General features: G+C 41.5%; 1 protein-coding gene across 1 annotated transcript in view; it reads left to right on the forward strand.

The window, feature by feature from the left end:
- Positions 1 to 1,526: 1,526 nt before the first annotated feature.
- The window catches only part of LOC308339411 (nuclear autoantigen Sp-100-like), a 35,018-nt gene continuing 23,701 nt past the window's right edge, over positions 1,527 to 12,843 (forward strand). Inside the window, exons 1-2 of the mRNA XM_080798045.1 lie at positions 1,527 to 1,673; positions 4,793 to 4,870. The gene's annotated coding sequence lies outside the window, so the exon portion shown is untranslated. The remainder of the gene's footprint in view (positions 1,674 to 4,792; positions 4,871 to 12,843) is intronic.

Consider the following 12,843-nt stretch of genomic DNA (forward strand, 5'->3'; position numbering starts at 1 on the left):
TGTGTGGATGGCTCAGTTGGTTGGGTGTCTGCCTTCAGCTCAGGTCATCATCTTGGGGGCCTGGGATCAAGCTCTGAGTGGGGCTCCCTGCTCAGTGGGAAGTCACCTTCTCCCTCTGTCCCTTCTGTCATGTGTTCTCTCTCTCTCTTTCAAACAAAAATTTTAAAAAGAAGGACAAAATAAGTAAAGATCTCCACCTTGTTTGTGGATTGGAAGATTAAATATTGTTAAGAATTGAATTTTCAGTTCTTCCTAAATTCACCTAAAAATTCAGGGCAGTTCTAATAAAAATCCTAGCCGGTTACTTTGTGGTAATTGAGAAAATGATTCTAAAATTTATATGGAAATTTAAATGATTTAGAATAGCCAAAGCAATTCTGTATACAAACAAAGCTAGAGGGCTTATACTACCTGGTTTTGAGACTTACTATAAATCTATAGTAACTAAGACAGTATGGTAGTGGTGCAAAAATGGACAAATAGGTTAATGGAATAACAAAGAGAGTCAAGAAACTGCCCTCACATATATGGTACCTGGATTCACTTGTTCCATGGCAAGTCAGTAAGGGAACAATGTTTTTTTCAATAAGTGATGTGGGTCAATTAAACATCCATATGTAACAAACTAATCCTGACCCCTACCCCACACCCTTTGCAATGATAAATTGTAGTTCTAAACGTGAAAGTTAAAACAGTAAGCATGATGGAATATCTTGATTTTGGTAGTAGTTATGTGAACTTGTTAAAAGTTTGTCCACTTTGTGGTAGCTCATCTAGTCCTCTATGTTTTAAACTCTTTAAATCTTTAAATTATACTTCACAATAAAATTTACTTAAAAAGCAAGAAAGAAGTATCAGAACTATAGCTGAAAATGTTTGAATTTTACTACATGTAAATTACACTTGGATTAGAAGATGGAAAAATAAAGTAAGTAAGCTATTGGGCTGTTGGGAGCTAGCGACCTTGACATAGATCAGCCATCAACCCCAACGCTATGCACTGTGCATCGGGTGAGCTCTGCCCCCACGTACAATTCATCTTACTCTGAGGGCACCATGGGAGGAAGTGGAAAGTTCACTAGGCAGGAAGAAGTCAGAGAGTTGTGTGATTAGCATCTGACTTTATATAGATTCAGTTTCAAGATGTGATGAGCATGCAGAAGAGAATGGAAAACCCCACTGCCTCCTGTCCCCAGGTTTAGGCAGGAAACTTTGTGATGAATCAAACCCCAGTTACCAGTGTGATTGATACGTTGAATGAACAAGCAGCAAGAAACCAATCTTTTTTTTCTCCTAATGGCAACTCCAACCTGCTTTTTCAAATCATCTTACCTTTTCCTGGTGTCTTGGTTTGGGTATTCTTTGAAGCAGACCCTGAGACATGAGTTTGAGAGCAAGTGGTTTTTATGGCGGCAATCCCTGGACACGTGGGTAGGTAGAATGAGGAAGTGAGACAGGAAAGTGAACCAGCCAATGAAGAGGGAGTTTTCAGGCCTGATAGCGCAGAGCTACCCGACCTGGGGAGCCAGGAAGCTGTGCCCTGACCCCACAGCCTCCTGCCCCTCATTGGTTGAAGATGGCTTCCAGACCCTTGAGCTCTGCAGCATTTCCGGTTGGCCCTGCTTGAGGTTTGGGCGCTCTCCCCGGCCAGATAGAAGCCCCCAGCCAGAGTCGTAAGTATTGGCAGTGTGCATCCTCCCTCTAGGGTTAACGCCACAGGGTATGGGTGTGACTGTGTCTGTTAAAACTGCTTAAAATCTGAGGAGGGCCCATATTTTTTCCAGGCCCTTTAATCACAAGGAAAGACTCCTGTTAATAATCAAACAAGTTTCATATGCTCTAATATTTGATATTGTATCGCACTTAAATCTTCTCCCTAACATTAGCTGGGGCCTGACTTAGTCTGAGGACCAATAGGGAAGTGATCTGATGGTTTTTCTTTCCTAATCACTCATTTGCCTCTTTTACCCTGTGCTTTTTTCAGTTTCTGCAGGGCTGCTGTGCAGGGGAGGAGAGGAAGGTGTAGGAAAGGCTTGGCTTGACCTGTTCCATTGTAATTTCATGCTGGTATTCTTTGTGTGCAGAGAACCCCCAGGTGCTAGATTATTTTCTCAGGGAGCATTTTTGGGGGTCTCGGCAAGGATTCTGCCATTTTCAGTATCTTGTACCTGAAGTTTTTCCCTTGAAGTGGGTGATGTCTCCTCTTGCGGGCCAACTGATTACCAGTGAAAGACTCCCTTTTCCGCTTTCTAATTCCTTTACCTGCTGTACTCCCATGTGAGTTTCTTGGGTAGATCCTCCCTCAACAAGACCTGTTTGGGCTCCCTCCAGCAAGCCCACCTCTGGCTGTTGGGAGATGGACATCCCATCCTTGCCCATCAGGACATTCCCACTATAGATAGCCATGTCTCTTCCTTCAGCTTCCAGCATCCTACAACTCAAGGATTGTGTTCTAGGCACAACCTCCAACTTTTAGACTCTGCAGGTATGGTTCCAGCCCTATGTCCTTCCTGTTGAGTTCTCCAAGAGGTCCTTTGAAAGCTCCTTGCACTGACTGGTTTTTGGTTCCCAGCTGGTGGTTCACATTCTTCTCTGGAGAGCCCACCATTTTGAGGGAGAATCCTGAAAGTCACACTGGCCCAATTTAAGATACACACTCCCCCCACCCCCCTCACTTAACAGTGACTCACAGGTGAGGAAATGGAAGATGCTGATGGGCTAAGCCAACCAGGGTCTAACCTGGCATTGGAGTAGGTCCCTTCTTCCCCTGTAGTATGTGGTTAGCTGCCGAAATGATAATAAGAATGTTGTTAGAAAGGTTATATTAGTTATTAGTTGTTATTAATATAATTAATACAATAAATTATATTAATATAATATAATATTAGGTATATTAGTTGTTAGAAAGGTTATATTAATTCCTGGGGCAGCCATAACAGAGTACCCCAGACCAGGAGGCTTGAAACAACAGAAATTTACTGTCTGATGATTCTGGAAACTAGACGTCCAAAATCAAGATGTTGGCAGGGCACTGCTCTCTCTGACAGCCTTAAGGGAGAATCCTTCCCTGCGTCTTCTAGCTTCTGGTGTTTGCTGGAGATCCTTGGTGTTCCTTGACTTGGAGAAGCCCCCCTCCGGGCACATGGCTGTCTGCACCCGTGTGTCTTCTTATCGTTTTCTTTGCACGTGTGTCTGTGTTCACAAGATGTTCCCGTCCTTTACAAAGACGCCAGTCATATTGGATTAAGCACCCAGCCTGCTAGAGTCTGACCTCATTGTAACGAATCTGCAATGAACCTATTTCCAAATAAGGTCACATTCTGAGATACTAGTGATTAGGACCTCAACCTATCTTTTGGGGGAGACACCTACAAACATCTACTTAAAACTATTCTTGAAGCTTATTTTTGCGCAGAATTGTTTAATTTGATTATATAACTTAATCATCACGCTTGCATCCAAAATTAAATTCATCTAGTTTTTATAAGCAGCTTCGCTTTAAAAAAAAAGAAATATTGACCATCTCTGAAATTATTAAAAAGTGTATGTTATCTATTTTGAAGATAAAATATACACCAAAGAGGCATATCAAAAATATTTTTATCCAGGCAGCTTCATGGCAAATATAAGCAAAGTCTCCAAAGGGTAGTCTTGTGGCCACCTGCTCATTCAGTGAAACCCTTCTGGTGGGTTTGGGGAACAGTTACACATGCTATCCCCATCTTAGAGGAGCCTAGAAAAGCATCAGAAGAAAATCTCAGTGGAGTGGTCTTTTCAGCTGCTCATATCTCAAGGGTTTCCCAACTGATCTGCCTCCCAATGGTTGTCCTGTGTGTTTTGTAATCCCATCCTTTCTCTCATATCTATCTATCTGTCTTTCTTTCTATCTATCTATCTAATCTGTCATCTATCTCTATCATTATTTATCTGTTATCTACCTATGATACATACATATTTATCCAATCTATACATATTTAAATTTTTATTACATAAATAATTCATGTTTACTATAAATCCAGTGGTTGGGGGTAGGGGTCATGATTTTGCTTCCCAGGAGGTATTTGGCAATGTCTGGAGATACCTTGTTTGTCACAGTTGGAGGACCCTATTGACATCTAGTGAGTAGAGGCCGATGATTTTGCAAAACATCTGGAAAGACATTGGATGGCCCCACAATAAAGAATAATCTGGCCCCAAATGTAGCTTGTGTCACTAGGGCTAAGATTGAGAAATCCTACTTTGGAACAATAGGAAATTCAAAGAAGCAAATGGAAAATCATTGCCTCTGGGCATTTTCCCAATTAACGTTTTGGCCAAATTCTTCCAGATGGCTTTTTACACATACAAGTGTATGTGTGAATAATTACAGATGTATAGGGAAAAAATGTGATTACAATTATGCACGCTGTTTTATAACCCAATTTTTTTTCACTTAATGGTAATATTGCTCCATGTCAGTAATCTTTTCTCATTGAAAAACAAGGGTGTTTTTTTTAAACAAAAGCATTATATTTATGTGGTTAAAAATAAGAATTGCAAAAGGGTGTACAAGAAAAACATGTTCTTTCACAAGTGCTTATGTATACTTCAGTAAATGTGATTCTTAAAAGCTACAAATTGGATTATGCAATAAAACGCTGTATACTTTGCTCTCATTACTTAATAATATATCTTAGGGCAATTTCCATATTGACGCAGAGATCCACCCCATTCTTTAGACTGGTGCATAGCATTACATATTACCCTATTGATGGGTACTTAGTTCTTTCCATGTTTTTGCTGTCTTAATCAGTGATGCAGAACACTTCTACACCACCTCTCAGTAGATCTGCGGATGACACCCCAAGAATTGGAACTGGTGAATCAAAAGGTATGCACTGACGTTTTTAGCAGCTATTGCAAAATTACTCTACAAAGAGCTTGTCTCATTTACCTTTCCCACTGTTCTTCCTCCCCATAGCCTCACCCACAAATATTTAAATTTTGCAAATCTGATTTAATAAAAATGATATCTACTTGTTTTTTCCTTTGTATTTCTTTAGTTATTAATAAAGTGGAACATTTTTAATGCTTTTTTTCCCATCAACTGTTCATTTCCTCTACCCTTTTTTTTTCTCTACTGGGTTATTTTTTATGTTGTTGACTAATGTAACCTCAGTGGATTTAAGGAAAGTAGCTATACATCTATAAATACTTTGCCCTGGTTTGTCTATTCCATTGCAGAAATTTATATTTTTTACTTGTAAAATTTTTATTTATAGTTTATTTATATAATTTTATAATACATTTTATTTATTTATTTTTATTCTATATTATTTATATATTTTTTTATTTAGAAAAAATATAAAATTTTAAAAATCTTCCCATTTATGGTTTCTGGATATGCTATACTGCAAAGGCCTTTCTTTCTCTCTCTCTCTCTCTCTTTTTTTAAAAGATTTTACTTTTAAGTGATCTTCTACCTAACCTGGGGCTTGAACCTACAACCGTGAGATCAAGGGTCACATGCTCTTCCAACTGAGCCAACCAGGCATGCTATACAAAGCCCATTTTCGTGCCAAAGACATAACACATTTTATCCATGTTTCCTTCTTCTATGGTTTAATTTTTTTCATTTAAAAAAAACTGTCTTAAATTCATTTTAGAAGTAAGGGCAAAATGTAGCTACTCACCCTGAGACCATTCATCAAATCCTTTATTTCATTCCACTAATCTGAAATGCACCCTTACCATAGTCTCTATTCCTCAGGCATTTGGGGGCTACTTCTGGATCTGTTCTGTTTCAGGGATCAGTCCATTTTTGCACTGACACCAAACTGTTTTAATTACTGATGCTTTATAATGTATGTTTAGATATAATAAGTCTGATCTCCCAAATAATTTATCTATTTATCTTTAAAACATAATTACATAATAACTCAACTGTATGAAAATGTACAAAGAAAAATACAATGAACACTCAGTTTAAAAAATTAAATGTTGTTAGTAAGTTGAAGATCCTGGATTACCTTCCTCTCTTCTACTAGTAATAACTATTCTGACTCTAGTGTTTAGTTAGCATTCCATGAGCTTATAATACTTTTAACTTCTCTCTTTACTTATGCCTATAATTATATGCAATATTGTAATTCATGTTTTAAACCTACTTATTTGTTATAGAAAATATGCACACTCCTAAACAAACCAACTGGTCAACTAGTTCATACAGTTGTGATGATTAATTTTATGTGTCAGCTTGGCTGGGCCATGTGCCTACGTGTTTGGTTAAACATTATTCTGGATGTTTCAATGAAGATATTTTTGGATGAGATTAATATTTACACTGGCAAACTTTGAGGAAAGGGGATTGCCTTTTGCAACGTGGGTGGGCCTCATCTAATCAGTTGAAGGCCTCAATAGAATTTGAGATTGACTTAACCCCAAGAAAGAAAGAATTCTTCCAGCAGACAACCTTTGAACTTAAATGGTAGCATCACTCTTCTCTGAGTCTTCAGACTGCCAATACACCTTGCAGATTTTGGATTTGCCAGCCTCCATAATTGCATAGGAATTCCTTAAACTCTCTTTCTGTCTCTCTCTCTCTTGATCCCATTGGCTCTGCTTCTCTGGAGAACCCTGATAATACATCAGGCCTCTGGCCTTAGCAACGCCAAGAACTGATGGAAAGTTTAAATTATGTTCTTCCCTGTCCATGGCCCCAGTATCATATTCTAAGGAAAAGCTCCCCCCTTCACCAAGGGAAGGGGTGAAGTGGAAAGTTATCTTTGTTAAGCTTTCAAGAGTAACTGGGTAGGAGAGAATTTTCTTGTTGACCAAACAGTTCTTTGGCCCAGGGTCGATCCAGTCTGTGGTCAGCAAAGAAAGGCCTCTCTAGAAGGACCATGTCACAGAAGCAAGACTCCTGCCACACTTTGAGTGACATTTTTCATGATCACAGATCCACAGTGCTACAGTTTCACAAATATCTCCTCCTTATAACTGTCTAGTTGGAGGCACTGTGTTAGTCTCCCAATGCTGCTGTAACAAATTGCCACACATTTTTATTATTTATTTATTTATTTATTTATGAAATTGTCATACACTTAGCAGCTTTAAACAACACCCCCTTATTATCACCTAGTCCTTTTGGTCAGAAGTCCCAGCTGGGCTCAACTGGGTCTTCAGTTTAGGCTCTCACGAGGCCAAAAATTAAGGTGTTGGCTGGCTGAATTCTCATTGAGAGGTTCTATAAAGAATCTGCTTCCAGGCTCATTCCGTTTGTGGGCGGAATGTAGTTCCTTGTGGTTGCAGGACTGAGGGTCCCACGTTCCCGCTGGCTGTCAGCTAGAGGTGCTTCTCAGCTTCCAGAGGACACCTGCAATTCCAGACTCATGGCCCAGACCACCATCTTTCAAAGCTAACAATGGTGTAGCGTGTCTTTCTCATGCTCAGCTTCTCTCTGCCTTCGTCTTCTGATTTCAAAGGTTATGGGATTATGTTGGTTGGGTTCTCCTGGATAATGCAGGATCTCTCTATTTTAAGAGCTGCTGATTAGTAGCCTTAATTACACCTACAAAGTCCCTTTTGCTCTGCAAGGTAACACAACCATAGGCGTGACACCAGAAAGAGAAGCCAAAATTCTTCCTACCACAAAAGACCATAGAGGTTTTTCCCAGACCAAAGGACTGGCCTCATTCAAAAGTATGTTCAGAGCTCATCTCTTGGGAGAAAGAAAATTGCTGTTCAGTGGACAATTTTTCCCACTTGGAGGAATCAAGGATTGTGGGATCACCAGGATGCAGACACAATGTATATTCTGGGCAGTGGGGATGGAGCAGAGACTAGAGCAGGGAGCACCCATTCTCGGGGCAGAGCTGAGCAAACTCACACCAGTTGCGTAAGAACTCTGAGATGCCCCTGAGAAGGGGTTGGGGACCATCTCAACCTACCATCAAGACATTATAACAGGAATTCAAACAGAAACAATGAGTGAGACAAAGAGCAGGAGATGATGTGGACTTTGGGAAGGCTGCAGGAGAGACCTTCCGGGAGTTGCTGTGTAGGGGTCTGACTTGAAGGAGCATTTGAAGAAGGCAGAAGAAGAGGTCCTTCAAACATTCAGGAGTCTTCCATTTAGGGGAGGGAAGGGTCATGTGGGATGAAGAAATAGTGAGACAGCTGAGAAAGAGAATGAAGGGAAGAAAGTGGTGGACCCAGAGTAACGGATGTAGGAGAGAGGAGCATAAAGGACAGAAAACCATGAAGCAAGAGGAATATTCTAATTCTAAAGGAAATTGCCGTGAATATTATTTAAATCAAGTTTTTGGATGTTCTGGCAAAATCCATAGCCTCCAGCCGGCCCTAGGTGTGTGTGTTGAGGGGTGGGGTGGGGGGGCCCACAGCAGACCAGCAATGCACCTTTGTCCTCCCCAACAGAAGCTGTGGAAGTCTCCAGCATCTCACAGCTTCTTCCCCACGTGCTGGGTCTCTGACTTCTCTGCCTGACAGATTCCTCTGCACTCTGGGAGCTGGCTGGGCTGCAGGCAGAGAACTTGGGAATTCCTAGCAGTCATTGCCCCCAGGAATGCCCCAACCAGTGGGGATGGGAGCAAGCACAGGGACGCTGCCTCCTTGCCCCTTGGGGGCAGGAGCTGAATGGCAGGGGACAGTTTCTCAGAGTTCCCACCAGATGGAGCCCCAGACGTCCTTTCCCTGGGGACTGGGTCATTTGCTGGCATTTCTCCCTCCCCCATCTCACCCTCTTTGTTACATTTGTGTCTGGGTCCATCTCACAAGCAAATCACCTGTCCGCAGGTCCTTGCCCCAGTCCTGGTAGCAGAGTCAAAACCCCACCTCTGGGTAGCTTAGGTTTTTGGCTGGGGCTCTTTAACAAAGAGATTAACAAGAAGAAAACAATTTATGGACCCCTGCAGCACACACCACGTGAGAAAAACCTCCATAAATGGTAGCCCAAAGCTGTGGTTTAGAACCCTGTTTTATTAGCATCTTCAACGAAGAATAAAAATCTGCAGAGAAATGACTGGGTGGAGGAAAGCAGTTTTAGGCCCCCAAGGGGGCTTGCTGTCAGAAGGGAAATACATGGGAGGCCACTGATAGGGTAAGGTTTGTTTGCAGATTCCTCTGGTGCTGATAAGTCCATATCCAGTATAAGGAGAATTCCCATCTGGCCGTTTAGGCCCAAAGCGGGAGGGGACAGAAAGCTTTTCCCATTTGCAACTTCTTAGTTGCTTTCGGCTTAAATTTTATGTTAAAGAGGCATATTTGGGGTGATACAGGTGGTTTCTTTCACCTGCCTCTGGGGGACCCTGAACTAGCACAGGGCCATGGGTCTCGTGTATTATAAGTGGATCTTAGAATGAATCCAGAGCACCTCACAGAAATCTGGGGAGGGGGCCCTTTAGAATGGTTCGATAACTTCGGCTTTTAGTCTGAGCAAGGTAAGAAACCTTTTAAGCAAACTGTGACAAAAAGTCACACCTTCAAGGATCATTCTAGTTCTAGGCAGAGATGTTAAGTAGGCAATACTGGTTCAAATAAGCTCAGGTGGGAGAGCCGGCTGGGGGATAGGTTTTGAGAATACTCAACTCCTAGATATTACCTGTCCAACATAGATATTGGACAGAAGCTGTGAGACTGGGTGAGATCTTGGAGAAATGAGCATAGTTAGGAAAGGGAAGAAGTCCAAGAACTGGACCTGGGGCATGTCCTCATTTATGGGGAGAAACCAGCAGGAGACTGGGGAAAAGCTGCAGAACCATTTCAATAAAATTCTCTCATTAGATTAAGAATTCAACAACATAAAGTTTTCTCCTGACCTTGACCAGAGCAAGGTCAAGTGACCTTTCTGGTCACTGGTGGCTGGCGGGGTGAGACCCTTTCTGTGCTGGCTCAAGAGGGAAGGGAGGACAGGAAGTGGAGAGAGTGAAGAGCCACCTCTCTTCAGAGAATTTTGCTGTAAAGGCAAGACAAAAAATAGGGCAGTAGCTGGAGGGGGGTAATGGGACAGAAAAGGGCATTTTTAGAATAGGAGAAACAGTCATGTTTTTATGCTGCTGGGAAGGACCCATTGTAGTGGGAGACCCAAGGATGCGGTAGGCAGAGGGTAGAATTGTTGGGTTGAGTATTTAAGAAGGAGTGGGGTTCACTGTGCAAGTAGGAGGTGTGCTTTAGCTAAGGACACCCATGAATTCTTGGTGGTAACTTTATAGGCAACCTAACAGAATATTACGTATGAAAGTCCCATTGTAAACACGATAACAACACCTCAGAAAGAAACAAAAGGTCTGTACTAGAGTTCCTTCCCCTAGGGGTGACTCCACCTATTGGGATGATTTTATACATGCAAATTTACGTCACACCTCAAATGTTACCTCCTTAAAGAAACCTTCCTGACCCCCACAGCCTGTCAGATCTCTCTGTTTGATTTTCCTTGTAGCCTTATTCACCGTCTGAAAATAGCTTGTTAATCAACTAATCGATCAACCAATCAATTAATTCTTTGATCTCCTCCTCCTCAAAATATATGCTCTGCAAGGGTTATGACCTTGACTATTTAGTTTGCTGCTGTATTCCAAAAAATAGTGGCTGGCCAGTGGTATACAGGTAGACCAACTCTCTGGAGAAAAAAAAAATCAAAATCCTCCAAAACAGCAAGACCCTGATTTGTGGCATTTGCTGATTCCTGTGTGTAAACATTCCTACCATGGGCACTTTCAAGTTACCAATATGGCATCAGTGAATAAGGAGTTGGGAAGGAAGGAGCACAGTTGGCTTTCATGAACTGGTACAAGCCAGCTGCACCATATTTGGCACAAGAGCAGTGCTCAATCAATATTGGTTGAATGAAAGAATAAGTGAATTATCATTAGCTTGAGCCATTACTCCATTAAAGATATTCCCGGAAGGTTTATGTTTTTCCTGTTGCCTTTCAATCCTTTGCCTCTGCTCTTTTTCTTCCCCAGACATTCTGTAGTTCTCCCACATTGCCTTGCTGAAAGCCTTCCATGACGCTGCTCATACCAAACTTTCACTGGGTGTTTGAGGCAGTGGAGGGGCGTCTGTCAGGTCCTGACTCTGGGGGCATCTTTCTATTTGTCTCTCTGCTCAGGGCTCCAGATGGTAGGCTTAGTGCCACATTGCTTTCCTTTCCTAGGAGCTGCTTCTTTAGAAACTAAGTGCTTCCCTCCAGCCCATCTTTTTTTGGGTCTATTCAAATTAAGCTTAGACACATAGCCCCAAGCTCATTAATGTGTCTCCTTGCCCCAAAGGGCATCTCTCTATTTGGCATCTTGGAGCATCTTCTAGCATCTTGGAGCATAGTGTTGCAGCAGGGAAAACCCTACAACTCTTCTTTTTTTGATGAGTAGGTTTAAATTTGATTTCCACCTCCTCACTCCTTCCCAACAATCTCACATGTCTCAGGAGACGAAAATGACTTTTGTGAAGTTATTTTCTTTTTCAATGCAAAAAAAAAAAAAAAAAAAAGTCTTTCATAACAAGAAAGAGTCTAAATGGGAAGAGAGACAATTGTGAAAGCTGTCCCTGGGGAATCTTATTGGAATGGTTCTGCAGCTTTGACTGCAGTGCCTGCTGGTGTGGATGGTTAATAAGACTGTCTTCGGTATTACCCAGATGGTTCTCCAACTCAAGACTTCAGAAAGACAACCAAGGAATTATGGATATGCAAAAGCCCAAAGATGCACTTTTGATTCCTCTTCTTAAATGAAAACTCACTTGAGCAGGGCTCTGAAATGTCACCTTTCTGGTCTCACCAGGATGTCTCTTTGGTCATGTCCTGGTTTAGCTAATTCTGTTTGTGTGTTAAATGCAGATACCATCCCGCCCTGTTCTGCCCTGGGCAGCTACTTCCTGGTTCTTCAGCTTCTGGACCTGCAGCAGCTCCTAATGAAATCAAACTGTTTTCCAACTGTGGTGAAGAGCGTTTCACACCAGTGCTCTCTGAAAAATGACCTGTTGCCCATTATTTATAAATTTGGGAATGATTATTTTTTTCCTCTGTGCATGGTTCTCTGCCTCTCTTTAGCATTCTTTGCTAGCTACCTTTGCATTTTCCTGTTCGTTAATTGTTCGCCTGGGCTGAGGTGGGAAAGGATTTCTAAGTGTGTTACTTTCTTTGTGATGAGTTTTCATTATATAACAATATGAAGGCCATTCAATTTCCTTTGTGACTCTCTTAAGCCTCTTGCCTAAGGTTAGCAGAATTTCTGTTTTATCACTTTATAGCAAGCTATTAAAACACTTTGACAATTTTATGAGCTGATTAAACATTCTTCAACTTTTCATTTCTTCTCCAAACTACAATGGAAATAAAAATAGTGACAAAAAAATACTTATTTATTGAGTACTTACCATAGGCCAAGAATTCTGCCTTTTTTTTTTTTTTGCATATGTTTAAACTTAATTCTCAGAAAACCCCTAGAATTATTCTTATTTTAATATAGGGAAACAAACACAGAAAGGAATGTGCCCTAGGTCTCTGAAAGTAAATGACAGATCTGGAAATCAAATCCAGGCCTGGCTGATGCTGAAATCCTTGCTGGTAACCTTCCCACTAAATTCTGAGATCTTCTCCTCAGGGCCTGTTGGAGCCAAAGTATTCTCTGGGCTGGAGAACCAATAACAAGAGCCACACTCACCTCAGTAGTGATGAACTAACTCAAAGGCTAAGTCCTGCTCAAGAGATGGAGGTTGTCTGCCTTTAGACCTCTTATGCTGTAACAACTTCTATCTCATTGATCAGTGTCTACTGAGATTGCTTCTTTAAAAATTATTTACACGGAGGGACCCCTGGGTGGCTCAGTCGGTTAAGTGTCCGACTCTTGG

The sequence above is a fragment of the Martes martes genome (assembly GCF_963455335.1).
Source record: "Martes martes genome assembly, chromosome: 3".
NCBI classification, from domain to species: domain Eukaryota; kingdom Metazoa; phylum Chordata; class Mammalia; order Carnivora; family Mustelidae; genus Martes; species Martes martes.